The following is a 21,562-nucleotide window of genomic DNA, read 5'->3' as shown; positions in this document are numbered from 1 at the left end:
ACAGACCAGGCCCACTAAGTGACTGGATTCTCGGCGAAGGGTCCTCATCGATCATTAAAAAAAAACCATGAATAGAAGGCTTATTCATTGATCAAGATTTTATTTGGCCTTTCTTATTCATGGTAGTGAAGCTGGAGGTTGTTCATATGTGAGGCCTAAAAAAAAGACCATGATCGATTTCTATTGTTCAATCAACAATGAGATTTGGACATGGCAATCAAGATTCTTGAATTGGAAATAGGCGAAGTTTAGGGATGGCCGTGGACCGGGGCGGAGGCGGGGGACAAGGTCTCCAGCCCCGCCCTGTCTCAAAATCCTGCCCTCCATCCCTGCCTTCATCCTGCATGGGTCTTGATTTTAACCTCCATTCCCGTTTCATGTCCTTCATCCCAAGTCTAAATGAGGCGAGGCGGGATGGGACCTCGTTTCCCCTCAGTCCACTGTCATCCCTAAAGAAAGATGGGGGTGGGGCGGGGCGGGGCAAGGCGGGGATCGAAGACAGGGACGTGGTGGGGCAGGAAAAGCATAAGTTCATCCTTGCCTTCATCCCTGCACCCGTTTTGATTTTGACCTCCATTCTTGTTTCATATCCTCCATCCCCGGTTCAAACAGGGTGAGGCGGGATTGGGTCGGGTTTTCCCTCCATCCACTGCCATCCCTAGTCCGACCATTCAGAGTTGCCAATCAGAAAAGAAAAGAAAAATGCAAAAATTGACCGAATGTCCTTTGAGCTGCGGGCAAAAATACGACCATGACACCAATGGGGGCTCTGCTTGTCTGGTAGGAGCAGCTAATGCACATCACCTTGTGTTGGGATATTGCAGGTTCAAAACCCAATGGTATAGTTGTATAATAGGTAGGGTATACCTAACCCCAGCTGACCTTTAAAAAAAAATAGGACCATGGCTAAAGGTTTCAGCATGTCGATTTTAGGTGCTTTTTCACCTTCTTTTCATTTGTTTGTGAGCAGTTTGGATGTTTTGAGCTTAGTATCATTGCGAATCAGCCTGAATCGACAGACTTTTATTGCATCAGCCCAAAATCAATATGAAACCAAGCTGATTCGGTTTATTTGTAAATAATTGTTAAGTATTTTTTTGCAATGTTTCATCTGCTGGTTAAAAATTAGCTGATCCAGTTCTGAATCGCAATCCGCCGATTCCCTAAATCATTTTGAAAATCAATTAAGGGTTGATACTGATTCTGACTACACTGCTCGTATCTACCCTCAAGATAAGATTGTTGTGTAAGAGACTCATAATTCATGACAGCATCAAGCTGAGATGCATTCATCTTGTTAGAGTGCAATATGTTTTATTTTTCTGTTGGTTTGGAGCAGCTTTAAAATATCATTGGATTGTTCTATAAACTTTTCAGGCATTCTATATAGAACCATGCACAAAACCAAAAAATGTGTAAAGTTATCGCAACAATGTGGATCTTACTTTTAGTGGCGACGCTGGCCTTATCCAGAATTTGCATCATATTCTAGTTATCTTGTGAAAAGCACAGTGTTTTTTACTTCATTTTTTCCTCTGCAGGGCCCCACCATTATTTGCTTGAGTCCCACCCTCCCCCACCACCTTCTCATTATGCAAAATGGGTGCTTAAGGGTTTGTTTGATGTGCATCACGCACATTGGGTATGATCTAAAATGAAGTTATCCTACTCATTATTCATGTGTATTCAAGTTATCATACCCATTCATGTGTATTCAAACTGTAATGTAGGTTTTGGGTGATTATGAAAAAAGATATTAGGGAACAGAAGGTAGACTAAAAATGACTTTTGAGGTTAATCGAAAAAAAGTTTCTGTTCAGATTTGATATGGACTGAACTAAGGGCCTGCTTGATACAAAGAGATGTGTGTCAAGGTTAGGATAATTTGTTGAAGGTCAAATGTCACTAAAATAGGTTATTGGCTGATTGAAATGCTTAAACGGTAAAAATAGGGTTTTTCGAGTTATTCAAAAGATGTAGTTTTGGATCTAGGGCTATGAAAAATAAGCTAATGCAACCTAAGGTCTGGTTACCGAGGGCAATACAGCAGGACCATAAGAGGCTTTTGAACGATTTTTTTTTAATAGTATAACATTTCTGAATCTCTGAAAGGAACTCATAAAGGGCTTGGGCTCATTGTGTAGGCTGGATCCACCTCCACACACGTTGTGTCAGGTGAGATAAAAAAGAAGAAAAAAAGACGTCAAAGTGGTAAGAACGTCAAAGAAAAAGGATAAAAAAGAGAGGGCGTGAGAAGAGAGAGAGTGAGGGGGGGCGGGGGGGCTAGGCCTTTAAGGAATTCAATATTATTCATTGTTTAATATGGCTTTCTAAGACCTCTTTATATAGAAAGAGCTTGGGTTGAGTCCTAATGACATAACGAAATCTACTACTAAGACTCCTACTTAGCTAAGGTATTCTCACAAGAACAAACTAAGTAAAAGACTCTTCTATAATTAGTTAACTAATTTAATTAACTTTTAGAACTAGAGGATGTACCATAGGACTCTCTAACATGGTACAACCTCTAGGTGGACCCCACTCTTTAATTGGCATGCTTTCTAAACTTGACACATGTCATGCTTCTCCTTCTCTTGCCTTAAACTCTAGATCTTTGACTTGTCAACCATTAGAAAAGCTATGTCATCAACCTAGATCCCACCTAGGCTTGAATGACCCTCAATGCTTACAAGGAAAGGCACGTAGGTCTTGGAGTTCAGATTTGCCCCATCTTTGAAATTCGGGCTGTAACACCAACAACATTTGAATCGCTAAAAAATGACAAACCCGACAATATTTAAAAAAAAAAGAGAATAACATGCGATGTTGCACCAAACTCGATTATTGTATGATATTTTTTGGTAGTTGTATCATAAATCAAGAAAAACAATAAAATAAACAAACAGATTGATGTGTTAGCTTTTCAATGCCATTAACATCACCATGATCTAATGAACAGTTTGTGAGAAACATCTTCTGAAAAATAAACTTTTCAGTTGTATCGCACCATCTGACTAAAAGGTAGATTCATACAATTTTTTTATGAACCTTGCAAAGTTGTAAAAATTGACCAATATTTGTGAGGATAAGGAAGTACTTATAAAATATAGGCAAGGATGAGGAAGTCTGCATATATTTTATGCAAACTTTGTGAGGACTTTCTTATAAAATATATGCAAACTTTCTCATCCTTACAAATATTGGTCATTTTTTATGTGAATTCATTCTTGCTTATATTTTATGCGGACTTCGTGATGTTCACAAAAAGTTATGTTAATCTACTTTTTAGTAAGAAGGTGTGGTACAACAAAAAAGTCTATCTTTCAGAGAACGTTTCTCTTAAATCGTTCATCAGATCAAGGCAATCTTGGTGGCATTGTAAAGCTAACACATCGATTTGTCTATCCACTTTATTGTTTTTCTAAGTACAAGTGGCTAAAAATAGCATAGAATAATCGGTGTTGGCGTAATCATGCTTGCTAATCTCATTTTTTTGAAACACTGTTATGGTGATATCTCAATGCTTGTTCATCATTTTTCAGCGATTCAGATGTCATCGAAAAAATATTTTTATTTAGTTTTTTTATTTCTTTTGTTTCTCTAAAATCATTCAATTCTTGAGTTAAAAATAAATAATAAAGTCTATAAATTCACATATCCTTGAGAGGTTTAGACATGCTAAAGTTAAAATGATCATTTTAATGCCCAACATTTTACTTTTGATCATGACAAATTGTGGAGTTTTTTGAAAAACACATTAGGGTCATTTTTTGCCCTAAAAATATGCCTCAAAAGATTAAATTTTTCATCAACTACTTTGACCATGAGCTTTGAAGTCAAGGTTAGGTGTTAGGTGCATATAATTATTCAGATCCAGGTGCACGTCAGCTACTTTAATGAATAAAGTGACTTGTACTATATAGCATTATTTTACCTTTCGTATCTTGAAAAGAATGTTTTCCTTCTTGCCAAGAATGTTGATGGTTAAAAAAGCAAAGCAGGTTATATGTTCCCCCCCCCCCCCGAACAGGGCAGTTAGCTACATCTCATGTTCGGGGGTCCCAAAGAGCACCACGTATGTAAGCATGTGTGTCTCGTATCCCCATGTTTGTCAGCATTAATTAGCGTTGGAGTTTGATGCGATTGCAAAGACTTTAGTACCCTCTCCTCCATTGGTGCAAAAAAAAATGACGATTCTTGAAAAGGAGTGGTTGTAAAGACTTAAGTGCCCTGAAAATGATTATTTAACACCCAGTCTCTGCACTGCAGGATTATCTGAGAAAGAAATCTCCCCTGGAGGAGGCCATGAACATCAACCCTCTCACTCTCTCTCTCCCTTCTATTTCTGCTTCTATGCACATCCAACAGAAGATCTTACATTGCTCCATCAAGCACCGGCTGACCTGCACATTGACTGTTGTGGAGCCTAATTCAGAGTTTTTACCCTTACAGGAGGAGGGTTTGGGGGTTCATCCCAGCGTGGGTAGCATCATTCAACTAAATAAGTTGTAGATCCTGATTCAGAGTTTTTATCCTTATAAGAGAGGGGTCTGGGGGCTCCTCCCAACGTGGGTGACATCATTCAACTTGAAGAGTTGTGGAGTCTGATTCAAAGTTTTTACCCTTACAGAAAAGGGGGGTCTGAGGGCTCCTCCCAGCGTGGGTAGCATCATTCAACTTGAAGAGTTATGGAGTCTGATTTAGAGTTTTTACCCTTACAGAAGGGGGGTCTGAGGGCTCCTCTTAGCGTGGGTAGCATCATTCAACTTGATGAGTTGTGGAGTCTGATTCACAGTTTTTACCCTTATAGGAGGAGGGTTTGGGGGCTCCTCCTAATGTGCATTGCATTGTTTAACTTGATTTGTTGTGGAGCCTGATTCAGAGTTTTTTGCCCTTACAGGAGAAGGGTTTGGGGGCTCCTCCCGATGGTCATCCGACGAAACAAACCTGAGCTATCAAAAATGTCTGTTTGAACTTTTCATCGTCATCTTCTTCTTCTTCCTTCTCCGTAAAACACTGTAAAACCCTCTCTCTCTCTCTAGAGAAGAAATCAAGGGAGGCAAAGAGTTTCCCCTGGAGAAGGCCATGAACATCAACCATCTCACTTTCTCTCTCTTCTCTCTCTACTTCTGTGCACATCCAACAAATGATCCAACATTTCTCGATCAAACACCGACTGACCTGCACACTGACTGTAGCATCGTTCAACTTGATGAGTTGTGGAGCCTGATTTAGAGTTTTTGCCCTTACAGGAGGGGGGTTTGGGGGCTCCTCCCAGCGTGGGTAGCATCATTCAACTTGAAGAGTTGTGGAGTGCAATTCAAAGTTTTTACCCATTCATATTTTAAGGCATTAAATCTCATGTTTGAACATCCACGCACGTGCAGTTTGCTTTCATCATGTTCAGTTGCTTTCTAGATTATACTTTGAATTCTGGTGCATTTTAGATCTATCGATTTGTATGTAACCAGAGCTCATTTTAATCTGATTTTTTTACTGCAACTTCATGCATATGTCTTCATGCTCTCCACCAAAAATCAGATCATTCTGAGTATGTTTAACTCACTTTAAAAATCGAGATTCAGAACCTGTTGTTTTGCACCGTCAGGATTTTAGCAGAATCAGGACCAACTTGCGAGAGTGATTTCTCCCTAACCAGAGATGATCTTTCTGATCCGTAAAATGGGTTGTTTTATAAATTGAATCTAGTTTGTTTATATCAAATGTCAGCGATTTCTATGGTGTTTTCATACCAGTTTTGGGTCAAAAACCATAACCCTGTCACCCTGTGTCATTTTAATGGCTCAGATTTTGATCCATTTTGTTTGAATTTTATTTCCCTAATGAGAGCTTCTTTTTCAATTCTGTAAAATGGATTCTCTTTGTTTATGTGTCTAGTTTATCCCTGTAAATTTTCAGAATTTTTCATGGTGAATTACTATTTTATTTTGATTAAATACTAGAACCTTGTATCCAGATTTTATAAATGTTCTGATTTTGGCCCCCATATCATGACTGTTGTAGCACTTCTTCAACAAATCGCTATTTGATCGACAATATTCTTCAGCAAATCATTGTTAGTTTTTAATGAGTCCCTACTATGATTTGTAGTATTTTTTGGTCTCCAACAAGCCTGACAAAGATTTATAGTATTGTTCGGTCTTTTAACTATGATTTATAGTGCTTTGGGGTCTCCAACGAGCCTCATAGCGATTTGTAGTGTTTTTTGATCTTTTAACTATGATTTATAGTGTTTTCGGGTCTCTAATGAGACTTACAGTGATTTACAGTGTTGCTAGATCTCTCTATAGTGATTTGTAGTGTTTCTCGCTAAACACTACAGCGATTTGTGATACAAATCGCTATCCGAATCAGGACCAACTTGTCAGGGCTATATCTCCTTAACCAGAGATCAGATTTCAAATCCGTAAAAAATAGTGTCTTCATTATGAAGTCTAGTTTATTCTTGTGAATTTTCAGTGATTTTTATAGTCATTTGATACCCCATTTGGATCTAAAACCAGACCCCTATCAGTCTACCTTATTTGAGTGACATAGATTTTTATTTCATTTTGTAAGAGTCATATCTCCCCAACGGAAGATCATTTTCCAAATCCGTAAAAAGGGTTTTCTTCCTCTATGTGTCTAGTTTATATCTGAAAGGTTTTATAACTTTTTATGCTCATTTGATATTTCAAACCTGTTAAAAACCGAGATATGTCTCCAACAAGTTATAATTAACTTCCATCCACTCAGTTAAAAGAGAATAATAACATGTCTTAGTTTTTAATAGGTTTGAAATATCAAATGAGCATAGAAAGTTATAAAACTTTTCAGATATAAAATAGACACATAGAAAAAAAAAACCTTTGTACGGATTTGGAAAATGATCTTCCGTTGGGGAATTATGACTCTTACAAAATGAAATAAAAACCTATGTCACTCAAATAAGGCAGACTGATAGGGGTCTGGTTCTAGATCCAAATGGGGTATCAAATGACCATAGAAATTGCTGAAAATTTACAGAAATAAACTAGACTTCATAACAAAGATACCACTTTTTACGGATTTGAAATCCGATTTCTAGTTAGGGAGATATGACCCTGACAAGTTGGTCCTGATTCAGATATCGATTTGTATCACAAATCGCTGTAGTGTTTAGCGAGAAACACTACAAATCACTATAGCGAGATCTAGCAACACTATAAATCATTGTAAGTCTCATTAGAGACCCGAAAACACTATAAATCATAGTTAAAAGACCGAAAAATACTAAAAATCGCTATGAGGCTCGTTGGAGACCCCAAAGCACTATAAATCTTAGTTAAAAGACCGAACACCACTATAAATCTTTGTGAGGCTCGTTGGAGACCCAAAAATACTACAAATCATAGTAGGGACTCATTAGAGACCCAAAAAAATCATAACAATGATTTGCTGAAGAATATTGCTGATCAAATAGCGATTTGTGGAAGAAGTGCTACAACAGTCATGATATGGGGGCCAAAATCAGAACATTTATAAAATCTAGATACAAGGTTCTGGTATTTAATCAAAATAAAATAGTAATTCACCATAAAAAATTCTGAAAATTTACAGGAATAAACTAGACACATAAACGAAGAGAACCCGTTTTACAGAATTGAAAAAAAATCTCTCATTAGGGAAATAAAATTCAAACAAAATGGATCAAAATCTGAGCCATTAAAATGACACAGGGTGACAGGGTTATGGTTTTTGACCCAAAACTGATATGAAAACACCATAGAAATCACTGAAATTTGGTATGAACAAACTAGATTCAATTTATAAAACAACCCGTTTTACGGATCAGAAAGATCATCTCTGGTTAGGGAGAAATCACTCCCGCAAGTTGGTCCTGATTCTGCTAAAATCCTGACGGTGCAAAACAACAGGTTCTGAATCTCGATTTTTAAAGTGGGTTAAACATACTCAGAATGATCTGATTTTTGGTGGAGAGCATGAAGACATATGCATGAAGTTGCAGTAAAAAAATCAGATTAAAATGAGCTCTGGTTACATACAAATCGATAGATCTAAAATGCACCAGAATTCAAAGTATAATCTAGAAAGCAACTGAACATGATGAAAGCAAACTGCACGTGCGTGGATGTTCAAACATGAGATTTAATGCCTTAAAATATGAATGGGTAAAAACTTTGAATTGCACTCCACAACTCTTCAAGTTGAATGATGCTACCCACGCTGGGAGGAGCCCCCAAACCCCCCTCCTGTAAGGGCAAAAACTCTAAATCAGGCTCCACAACTCATCAAGTTGAACGATGCTACAGTCAGTGTGCAGATCAGTCGGTGTTTGATCGAGAAATGTTGGATCGTTTGTTGGATGTGCACATAAGTAGAGAGAGAAGGGAGAGAGAGTGAGATGAGGTTTTACCCCTCTCTTGTAAGGGTAAAAACTCTGAATCAGGATCTACAACTCATTTAGTTGAATGATGCTACCCATGCTGGGAGGAGCCCCCAAACCCTCCTCCTGTAAGGGTAAAAACTCTGAATCAGGCTCCACAACAGTCAATGTGCAGGTCAGTCGGTGCTTGATGGAGCAATGTAAGATCTTTTGCTGGATGTGCACAGAAGCAGAAAGAGAAGGGAGAGAGTGAGTGAGAGGGTTGATGTTCATGGCCTCCTCCAGGGGAGATTTCTTTATCGGATAATCCTGCAATGCAAAGACTGAGTCTTAAATAATCATCTTTGAGGCACTTAAGTCTTTTCAAGAATCCTCCCTTGATTTCTTCTCTAGAGAGAGAGAGGGTTTTACAGTGTTTTACGGAGAAAGAAGAAGAAGACTTTGAAGAGTCAACATCAGCCTCGACTTTCTGGATGGAGGACATGTTTGTCCTTTTTTGAACTGTTTGTTTTTTCTTTTTTGAATGAAAGACATTTTTTTCATTTTCTCAAACCATTACTTTATGAGAAGAATAACTAGAAAGGGTACTTAAGTCTTTGCAACAACAGCAGAGTCCGATGCAAAGTTATGTCAACATATACGGGAATACAAGCCCCATGTGCTTGTATATGTGGTGCTCATTCAAAGCCCCGAACACAGACGTGGGATTCAGTGAATCATCGGGGGGGAACATACACCACCCTCTAAAGCAAGGAATGTTTCAAGGAGTTGGAGTTGTGGAGCGGCTATTTTGTGAATGCCCTTGGGTTTTACTGAAATAACCAAAACGGGTAAGGCAGCTTTTTAAGAGGTCATCTTTTATGCAGCAGTGCTGCATGCTGACTCTGCAACTACACATCTGCTGACCATCCATCTCAACATTTCTCCAGATGAACACGCAATACAACTGTCAGGTGGTGCCGTATACGATGTGAAGTCTGTTTTTATTATCTTTGTAGAGTGCTATGCATGGGGGACATACCTCCAACTCCAAGCATGTTTGGCTTGGGTGGAAAGGAGATTTGTGAGACCTTAGACCCCTAAAGTACATAAGGTCACAATGATGACTAATGATTAGTGATCGGTTGTAAAGTACATCAAAGAGTGGATTATATTAACACTGTAAACAAGGAAAGCATTACTAGATATTAAAAAAGGTGGCAGAGTATAACTCAGAGGCTTAATATTCAAAGTTAATTTTTTGGTCACACTATCAATTTTTTCATGAATTGTTGTCTCATCTAAGGCTGGTAAACGAGCTTGAAGTGTTAAGCTTGGCTCATTCTTGTGGCGAGCTAAGCGGAGTTTGAGCTCATAATCAGTATGAGTTAAACAAAAAAAGTTAGAGCGGGCTTGTTTACATATAGAAAAAATGAATTGATTTAGAGTTTGAAGAAATATGGTTGTAAAAAAAAAACATGTAAAAAGAATTATATTTTTTAGATATATTTTTTAAAAATATATTTATTTTTATTTACTCATAGAAACAGCTTCAAGCGGAGAGACCTAGCCACATTGGCTCAGCCTGCCGTACTTACGGTCTCTATCTATGTCAGTGTAAAACTGAGGGCTTACCCCTCAACCCCAAGGAGTCGCTAAGCTTTGGCTTATGCTGGGGGGTGACATCCATGGGATTTGAATCTAGACTGCCTATCAAACGGTCTAGGCCCCATCCCACTATACCAAACCCCTTGGGTCTATCTAAAAAAAATATAATTCTTACTACATAACGAGCTTACAAGAGTCTAGCCAAACTGAGTACTTATTCTTCAGCTTGCGGAACCTATTTTACGAGTTTGAACGAACTCTTTATGAGTAAAAAATAAGCTGAGCCACCAGTGGCTTAGCTTCTTTTTCAATCTTAGTTTAAGCACTTTGGCCTTTTTTTCTTTTTCTATATTGATGGGAAACAAAAAAAATCCTTCCCATTCTATGCAGATAGTTGTAATTTTTGACAAGCGACAGAAGGGGGGCTTGATAATGCTTTTTTCTTCTTAATAATTTACCAATATGAGTTGCAATTGAGTTGGTCAAATCAGCTCTTTTAAGGCTTGTTTGATGAATCATCAAGATTGGATAGAACGAACGAACAAACATAATAGATATAACTCATGTTTTGTCCGTTATGTAACAACTATACTAAGGACAACGTTGTTTCGATTCTATAAGAAGTTATGTTTCTTGTGTCCAACGTTTGTTTTATATTGTGTGCCAACACCATGAATACACATGGATAATAGGGCCGATAACTTTGTTTTGGATTGTATGATTCGATCTGCCCAACCATATGAGTGTTTTAGTATATTTATTATGGATTTTAGCACTGTATATAGATCTTGGATTGGATCTAAAAACTAAAAAATGTCTAAAATTTGTGTAATTTGAGAAAAAATAAAAATTGATATTTTTGATATATAAATGCTTTAATAAATATCATATTACATCTAATTATAAAATTTTATCATAAAAATATCAAACCCTAAAAATAAAATCAACTATAAAAATCAAATTATCAAAGCCTATTAAATTATAAAACCTTAAAATGCAAGAAAATAGATCACAAAATAAACAAAAAAAACCTAAATTATAAGAAAAACAAACCATAAAATTAAATAAAAAAGCCCTAATTCAAACCCCTAATCAAATAAAAAAATAACCCTAATCAAATATAAGAAAAGCTATAATCAAATTAACTATAAAATGCTTTAATTAAAAAAACTGATTCAAAGCCCTAATCTTAGAAAATAAAAAAAATCTAATCAAAGTAAAGAAAACCTTAATCAAATTAACTATAAAAAGCCTTAATTTTAAAAATGTGATTCAAAGCCCTAATCATAGAAAATCAAATAAAAAACTCTAATCAAATTAACTATAAAAAGCTCTAATTTAAGAAATTTGATTCAAAGTCCTAATCAATGAAAATCAAAGAAAAAATACTAATCAATGAAAATAAAAAAAACCTAATCAATAAAAAAAACTCTAATTAATAAAAAAAAACTAATCAAAGACTTAAGAAGAAGAAGAACGAAGAATAAGAAGAATAATGAAGTACGAAAAACAAATAAGGAGAGACACAAAGAGAGAGGAAAGAAAAAGAAAATAGAGAGATAGAGAGTTAAGCGAACAAAAAGGAAATAAAGAAGAAAAGGGACACTCAACACAGGCCTCGCAGCCAGCCTCACCCCCCCACGCCCCCAGCCTCAACCCCTTGCCACCTGTGTGTGTGTGTGTGTGTGTGTGTGTGTGAGAGAGAGAGAGAGAGAGAGAGAGAGAGAGAGAGAGAGAGAGAGAGAGAGAGAGAGAGAGTAGGGACCCCTCTCCCCTGTTTTTTTTTTAACCTTTCACTGTGTTTGCATTCTAACCTTAAGGATGCGGACGTAAGTGGCGCTGCTTTTACTTTACCAACCTAGCTGTCACACATTTGACCCAGCTTAGTCTATTTGGATTGCACCTTCACATGCTTGATGGTGAAGGTGCAATCCAAAATGCATGTTGCTAGTTAAAAAATGTATTTAGTCCTTGCATTAAATACCAGGGAAGTTCCATGATATTCAACCCATTAAGAGCTTCATAAGACTATATATGACAAGTCTCCTAAAGCTGAAGACTTTGCCTTAACTATATGACAAGTCTCACCTAAAAATTTCTTCAAAGTTGGAGAACATGAAAAAAAATCACATTTGCTTAGAAACTTTAGCAAATAAAACACCTACAATTCAAAAACAGAAAACTCGCCATAGAATTCATTGGGAAAAAATGCATTCATATTTTACAATGTCTTGCTACTTGACTCTCAACCTGTTAGCCTCCATTAATTAACCCACAATGGCTATTCGTGAACCATACCTAAGTTCACAACAAGCACAAGTTTCCTTCACAAAGGCATCAATAACATAAATACATGAGACCTTTTATAAGGATGCCTTTTAAACAGGTATTCCAATTAAAAATAAAAACAGTTATATTATGAAGAAATAAGAAAAAACCCCAAAAAACTTATCTTATTATACTTGAGAAGCAAAGAGATACAATTCTCTCTCTCTCTCTCACTTGCCTGAAGGGCCATCGTAACTAGGGGTGGCAATTTCTGACACAACCCGCCAACCCGCTTCTTAGGCAGGTTCGGGTTTGGCTTAAACGGGTTCGTGTCGTAAACGGGTCGACCCGCCTAACCCATTTATTAAACGGGTCGGGTTCATGTTAGGGGTATGCCAACCCGCCAACCCGGCTGACCCGTTTAATAAATGGGTTAGGCGGATGGGTCAACCCGTTAACCCGAATCCGACCTGCCAACCCACCCGCTAACCCGCCCGCTAACACGAACCTGACCCGCCAACCCGCCCGCTAACCCGCCAACCCGTTTACCCGACCTGACCCATTTATTAAACGGGTTAACCATATCGTGTTGGGTTACCCGTTTAATAAATGGGTCGGGTTAGTGTTTGCCACAGCCGACCCGTTTAATAAATGGGTCGGGTTCTTGTTGAGGTATGCTGACCCGCCAACCCGACCCGATTGCCACCTCTAATCGTAACAAAGCCTTTTAGAATTACAATTCTCTCTCTCTCTCTCTCTCTCTCTCTCTCTCTCTCTCTCTCTCTCTCTCTCTCTCTTTTGCCTGACTGACCATGGTAAAAAGATTTATACAAAATTTGAAAAAGACATTCTGTGTCCAATGTAATTGTGGAGTCATTTTCAAAATTTTTCTAAAGCAAAAACTTTTTGCCCAACAATACTCCTCTTCCGTCTTTAAAAAAGTAGTAACACACGGACGCATTTTTTTTTGAAACGGGAACCTACTAAATATATATGTGCGTGTGGAAACGGGAACTTACTAAAAATATATTTTTTGGCATTTTTTTGAAATTTTGTCCCCATAGACGTGTTCAACATGATTAATTTATAGAAATCACCACTTGGATCATGCATTTTAGATGAAAAATTGGTTTTTTAAGCCTAAAAAGTTATGAAAATTACATGCTGTTGATTTTTGAAAACTTATAGAAACCTATCCATGTATTGGAATCAATGATTCCTTAAAAAAAAAGCATATAGATCACATATGCACGGTCAGAATTAAAAAAAAACAATAAAAATTCATGAAAATCCAATATCATGTTTCATTGAGTGGTGGGTGGTTTCATTGAGTAGGTTTTCAATGTTTCATTGAGTATATATGGTCAAAATTTTGAAAAAAAAACAATGAAAATCTAATAGCATGTTTAGGACCAAGAGTTGGATGCACAGCCGTGCATAAAAAAAATAAATAAAAAATGACCTTTTGATGGCTATTCTTGACTGCTAAAAAGTATTAAAAACAAAAAAAATCTGTGCCATTGATCGTTTGCACAATCAGAGGCACAAAACATCCAATTTTCATTGAACATTTTAGTTAGTAGATGTTATGTGTAGGAGAAAGATTGATATTTTATGTCTTCAAGAGACCAAATGGGTAGGTGAGAAAGCTAAAGTGATAGAACCTTGGGGATATAAGATTTGGTATACAGGAATAAATAGGAATAGGAATGGAGTAGGGATTGTTATGAGTCGTCAGTTTATAGATAATGTAGTTGAGGTCCGTAGGAAGGGTGATAGAATTTTACTTATTAAATTAGTATTAGGTACGGATATTATTAATATTATTAGTGTTTATGCACCTCAAGTAGGTTTAGATGATTCCATTAAGCATCAATTTTGGGAAGATTTAGATGGAGTAGTACAAGAGACATCTTATGGAGAAAAGTTTTTCATCGGCGGTGACCTTAATGGACATGTAGGCATTAGTAGGGATGGATTTGAGAATATCCATGGAGGCTATGGTATAGGAAAAAGAAATGAAAGTGGAGAAAGGATTTTAGATTTTTGTTTGTCCTATGATATGATCTTAGCAAACACTTGGTTTAGGAAGAGGGAGTCTCACCTAGTAACATTTAAAAGTGGGGTTAATACGAGTCAGATAGATTTTTTCCTACTTAGAAAGAGAGATAGGGGTTGTTGCATCGATTGTAAGGTTATACCAGGAGAAAGTGTAGCTACACAACATAGAGTCTTAATTTTAGATCTTAGAATTAGACAATGCCGCAAAAGGGATAGACATAGGATAGATCCTAGAATTAAGTGGTGGGCACTGAAAGGAGCTAAACAAGGAATGTTTGTAGAGCAGGTAGTTAAGGAAGTTGATTGGTGTCTCGAGGAGGATTCAGAATCAATGTGGAATAAGATAGCGGGTGGTATGAGAAAAGTAGCTAAGGAGGTATTGGGTGAGTCTAAAGGCGGTGCACCACTAGGTAAGGATACATCATGGTGGAACGAGGATGTCAAATTAGCTATTAAGGTTAAAAGAGAGTGTTATAAAAATCTAAGTAAGAGTCGTGATAATGAGAATTTGGAGAAGTATATGATAGCAAAGAAGGAAGCTAAAAAAGTTGTTCGAAACGCGAGGGCTAAGGTATATAAGGAGGTTTATGACAAGTTGGATACCAAAGAAGGCGAGAAGGATATTTATAGGCTTGCAAAGATGAGAGATAGGAAATCGAAGGATTTGGGTATGGTTAGATGTATCAAAGATGAAACGCAAAGGGTTTTAGTCAAAGATGAGGAGATTAAGGAGAGATGGAAAGATTATTTTGATAAGCTATTTAATGATAGTCATGCTCAAGATCTTGGAGACTTCTCCATTCCTTTTCATGAGATAAATCGTGACTTCATGCGCAAGATTCAAAAGAAAGATATTGCAGAGGCTTTGAAGAAAATGAAATCAAGAAGGGCAGTTGGCCCAGATGGTATACCTATCGAGGCTTGGAAATGCTTGGGAGAGAAAGGTTTAGAATGGTTGACAAATATTTTTAACTTGATTTGGCGAACAAATAAGATGCCTAATGAGTGGAGGAAGAGTACTTTGGTGCCTTTATATAAGAATAAGGGTGATATACAAGATTGCACAAACTATCGTGGTATAAAACTCATGAGTCATACTATGAAACTTTGGGAGAGGGTGATTGAGTCTAGGTTGAGGAAGGTTGTCATGATATCGGAGAATCAATTTGGTTTTATGCCTGGAAGATCAACTATGGAAGCTATACATCTTCTTAGACAACTTATTGAAAGATATAGAGAGAGGAACAAAGATTTGCATATGGTTTTTATTGATTTAGAGAAGGCATACGATAGAGTACCTAGGGACGTTCTCTGGTGGACAATGATGAAGAAAGGTGTTTCTCTCAAGTACATTAGTATAATTAAAGATATGTATGAAGGAGTAGTAACCAATGTCCGCACTTGTGGAGGGGTGACAACCAATTTTCCGATAACGGTTGGGTTACATCAAGGATCTGGTTTAAGCCCTTGCCTATTTGCGATAGTGATGGATGAGCTTACGAGATCAATTCAAGAAAATGTACCGTGGTGTATGTTGTTTGCTGATGATATTGTTTTGATTGATGAGTCTAGAGCTGGGGTTAATGCTAAGTTAGAATTATGGAGACAGACATTGGAAGCTAGAGGTTTTAAGTTGAGTAAGAGTAAGACTGAATATATGGAATGTCGGTTTAGTAAGCAACGAAGTAGTGATGGGAGTGTAGTGAAACTTGGTGAGCAAGATATACCGGTGAATGATTATTTCAAATATTTGGGATCCATCATTCAAAAGTATGGAGAAATTGATGGAGATGTAAATCATAGGATAAAGGTTGGGTGGATGAAATGGAAAAGTGCTACTGGAGTGCTGTGCGATCGTAGAATGCCATTGCGGTTGAAGGGAAAGTTTTATAGGACGACTATTAGACCCGCTTTACTATATGGTACGGAATGTTGGGCTGCCAAGAGACATCATATTCAAAAAATGAGTGTAGCTGAGATGCGGATGCTTAGATGGATGTGTGGAAATACAATAAAAGATAAGATTCGGAACGAAGAGATACGTAAGAAGGTAGGTGTTGCACCCATTGAAAATAAGATGCGAGAGAATCGTTTACGGTGGTTTGGACATATTCGGCGAAGGCCTAATGATGCTCCAGTTAGAAGGTTGGAGAAATGGGAAAATATATTAGTTAAAAGAGGTCGGGGTAGGCCTAGGAAGACTTGGATGGAGATGATAGGAAAGGATATGAATGCTTTGAACCTCACCGAGGACATGGCGTTGGATAGAAATGATTGGAGGAAAAGGATTCATGTGGAAGACCCAAAATGAATTTCTTTTTTGGTTCATATCGCTGACCCCAATTGTTTTGGGATGAAGGCGTAGTTGTTGTTGTTGTTGTTGTATTTTACCTATTTGATGATATATATATATATATATATATATATATATATATATATATATATATATATATATATATATATATATATATATATATATATATATATATAGAAAATGAAAACCTACAAAATGGGCATGGTGCTAAATGAAACATGCTATTGGATTTTCATTGTTTTTTTTTTTTCAAAATATTCTCCATACATACATGATCTATATGCTTGATTGTATAGGAATCACTTCTTGAAGCATTTTATTCCAATGCATGGATAGGTTTTCATAATGTTTCAAAAATCAATGGCCTATCACTTTTATAATTTTTATAACTTTTTAAAGCTCCAAATGCTATTTTTCTATCCAAAATAAATGATCCAAGTGTCAATTTTTAGTAAATTAATCATGTTGAACATATCTATGGGGTCAGAATTTTGGAAAAACCATAAAAAATTCATTGGCATGTTTTATTTAAAACTCTGCTCTGTTTAGTAGGTTTTCATTTCCCATATATATAGGTTTCTTACCTTCACTGGAATATGAGAACTAAAAATATAGGAACTAATGTGTAAACCACAATTTTCATAAAAAATTTTTTCTCTTGAATCTAACCATACAAACATAATCTACATGCTTAATTTTATAAGAACCCGCTCTTGAATCATCTTTTTAAGGCTTTAAACTCAATGACTCATAATCTTCATAAATATTCAAGCATTAAAAAATCACATTTTTTTTATTGAAAATACACAATCCAATAGTTGATTCCTAACAAATTCACCATGCCAAGCACATCTACATGGTTGGATTTGCCAAAAAAGTGTAAAAAATGCCCACATTTCTAGTTCTCATATTCTAGCGACTCTCTCTCTCTCTCTCTCTCTCTATATATATATATATATATGAAAAGTGTTGGGTAGATTGAGATCCATATACCCAATATGCTAGGTAGCTAGGCTTTGTGAGGCCCACCTAAGGAGCGTCCTTCCTTATTTTTGGCCATGCTTGAGGATCGTGAAACCCTCTTGATGGTGGGGTTATGAAAAATTTAACAAAAAAGTCTAGGCTAATTTTGGAGGACTTAAAAAGAAGAAAATGCTAAACTATGCTTAGGCTACTTCTAAAGGACCTAAAAGTAGGAAAATCTAAACTAAGCTTAAGTTAATTTTGGAAGTACCAAAAGTAGAGAATGCTAAGAATGAGTAAGAGGGAGCTTGACTATTTCTAGAGGTCTAAACTTCAAAAATAGCTTAATCAACTTAAGATTCTAAGGAGGCTTAAATAGATTTAGGAGTTTTTTAATATTTTTATGAAATTTGTTTCTGGGTTTAATAAGGGCTCATATGCCTATATAAGGCATTGTATTCTTCTTTATGAAGGTATTAAATAAATAAATGAAATTAAAATTCTCTTTCAATTCTCATGTCTCTCTCTCTGGTTACTAAACCTTCCATAGGTCATTTGAAGCTTAACTTAGTCTTTCGGTGCTGCCCAAGTTCGTGGAATCGGTGTGATCAGACCCCCTCAAGCCTTCCTTGACAAAGTGGACCCCATCCAACATGTTTAACCCTTTTGAAAAGACCCTTATGAGGCATGTGAGGTCTGTAAAGGTCTGAGCCCCCCAAACCCAGTTGAGCCTATTGTAACCTAGTTCAACCTACCTAAACCCTCTAGTTCTTAAAAATCCCATCAGACTTTAAAAAATCTCCTATCCCAAATCATAGGGAGTCTAATCTTGATGGTTGAACCATAATTACATCAGTGTATCCTTAGTCAACCCTCCAATTTTTATGATTTATTGAGTCCTCAATGACCAGAACTGGATTTTATAACCGGACTGCCTGAATCCTTGCTTGCCCTTGTCCTATCCTAAAATTTTCAACCACTTTAAAAAATTCATCTCTCTCTCTGTTCCTATGTCTCCCTGAAATTTAAATCGAACCTGCCTTAGGGTGTCTGGAATCATCCTACTTAAGAGAGGCGTTTGTTTTTTTAGAATCTGCCTGTGCCCAACCACTCTATTTACCCAAGTTAACCTAGTTTAGTAACGCCTTGAATCTTCAAACCCCTCGGCCCACACTCGCATCAACCACCAGTAAATAGCTATTTTAGGTTTTTTTTTTTTTGCAAATCTAACCTTGCAAATGTATTCAACATGGCGATTTGCTAAGAAATGACATTTGGATCATGTTTTTCTAATAAAAATATAATTCTTAAGCATTGAATGTTTTTGAAATTTATAAACCATAGCTTTTTAAATCTTATGAAAACCTACCTGTGTGTCAGAATCAAGCTATCCAAGAGTTGATTCTTATAAAATCAAGCATGTAGATCACGTATGTATGGTCAGAGTTTAGAAAAAATTAAAAAATCCTTCCAAAGCTTGGTAGGCAGCTATCACCTTCTATATATATACTACTAATAAAGGTAAGGAACTAACCAGTTTCTTTTTGTTCAAAAAATTCATTTCTTTGTAAATCAAGTGTTACAGATGTGATCTACATGGTGGATACAGCTTTCACTTATGATGTCAAGCTCATTAGTTCCCTACCTTTATTAGTAGCAAATATTTCTCTCTCTCTCTCTCTCTCTCTCTCTCTCTCTATATATATATATATATATATATATATATATATATATATATATATATATATATATATAGAGAGAGAGAGAGAGAGAGAGAGAGAGAGAGAGAGAGAGAGAGAGAGAGTAACTGCTTACGGCAGCCTACAACGAATGAAGGGGTTTTTGAGTTGTTTTTCTCAAATCTGACTATGCAGATACTTTTGGCATGGTTGATTTGCTAGGAAAGACACTTGGATCATGTTTTTTTTTTTTATATAAAAAAATAAGATTTTTTAAGCTTTAAATATTTATGATATTTATAAAAAATTTATACCATCATTTTTTCAACCTTATAAAAACCTACCTGCACATCATAATTGAATAATGCAAGAGTATTCTTATAAAATCAAACATGCTAAATACATCAGTATGATCAAATTTGAGAAAAACATGAAAAGAACCCTTCAAAAGTCTCATAGGCAGAGGTAGGCACATATTGGTCTAGGTAGTTACTCTCTCTCTCTCTCTCTCTCTCTCTCTCTCTCTCTCTATATATATATATATATATATATATATATATATATATATATATATATATATATATATATATATATATATATACACAATGAACGAGTAGTGCTTAGGTGCATGACCATTTTTTAACATAACGAAAGCGAACTTGTGCACGATGGACACAATGTAATTATTTCTGCACAAAAGACTTTTAGCGCCGCTAAAAGTCTAAGCAGGGACCTTTAGCGGCAACAAAAGTCTAAAGATGTATTTTGATGCACATGTTCTAAAGTGGTCGTGCACCTAAGCATTTTCCTATAATGATCATATTATTAATCCATATGCTTAAGGAACATAATAGGTAAACATATACCATCTAATTGCTTTCGTTATGAATTCAATTAAATCTACACTAGTCTAAATCATTGTTGTCAGTATCATTGCCAATCGTTTTGAATCGTTACATTCAGAATTGATACGAAATAAGGCTCAATTGGTTTATTTTTCAAAAAATACTGGAAAAACATTTATTTTTTATAAATATTTTAGTATTATTTTAATATTTTTAATGACACGTGTTATCCCCTGGTTGAAAACTGGCCGATTCAGATATCTTCATGTCATAGTTGAAATCGACCGATACATTTAATCGTTTTAAATCGATTAATGCCCGTACGGACACTGACAACATTGGTCCAAGTCCGATCATCATCAATATCAATGCATAATGTGGTCCAAGACACCAAACTAGGTTGACTACCATGATCGATTGCTCATGTCTAGGCCCTTCACCATCACCATCATACATGTCCTATTATCCTCACATATAAAAAAAAACACTTTATTACAATAATGAAAAAAATAAAATGTTCAAATCCAACTAACCCATTCAGTTGGACTTGGAAAATATGTCAAGGCACCTCAGCACCTGATTAGTGTTTAGTGGCATTCAAGGTTGAATAATGGAAACCAATGTAGTCAGCTTTGGTGCGAATCGGGTCGGCCCCAAATCGATCCAAAACGGACTGATTCTGCTTATTTTTAAAGCATGCTTAAAATCATTAAAAATATTTTTTTAGTACTTTTAATGCTTTTTTTTTATGACGAGAAACATGCAAAGGAAAACTAAGGCCCACATCTAAAAGCTACAGATACAGCTGGCAACGCGGTGACACATGTCAGCTCTTGGTTGAGCCGATTCAGATCGATTCAAGTCAATGGATCATTTTGGGGCCCATATCCATACTGAAAACATTGCTGGAAACTTAAAAAAGGTATATCAAATTCAATGCAGATTTTATTGAGGCAGGTCATTTGGTCACGTAAATTCAGTCAAAATTAGTATGATGCTAATTGGCTCTGGGTGTAGTAGCAGATCTCATTACCTAAGTCCAAATCTACGTGCACATCCAGCGAAGCTCTAAACTAATGATGGGATTGGATTCAAATATCTATCAAATCCAGATATCTGTTGGATTCAATAACAAAAAATAAAAACCATATCAGATATAGTTTTGACTTACCAAATCCGACTAAACAGAATCGGTTTTGATAGGATATCGGATAAAATCAGATCCGATGACATCCATGTTACGAAATCAAATTGTGGGAGTGGTACGAATTGTTATTGACTGAAAAACAGAGGTCAACAAATGGAATCTAAGAAAGTGAAAAAATAATAGAGGATGTCTTAATTTTGTTTTAACTAATTTTATTTTTTATTTTCAAATATAAGGAAATCTAATGTGGAGCAATTATTGGACATGTGCATCCCTACCCAGGGCTGGCTGTACAAGTGGTGCCCTTGTTGC

Source organism: Nuphar pumila, chromosome 2 (assembly GCF_984573655.1).
Source record: "Nuphar pumila chromosome 2, dmNupPumi1.hap1.1, whole genome shotgun sequence".
Classification (NCBI taxonomy): domain Eukaryota; kingdom Viridiplantae; phylum Streptophyta; class Magnoliopsida; order Nymphaeales; family Nymphaeaceae; genus Nuphar; species Nuphar pumila.
Note: the sequence above shows the minus strand (reverse complement) of the source record.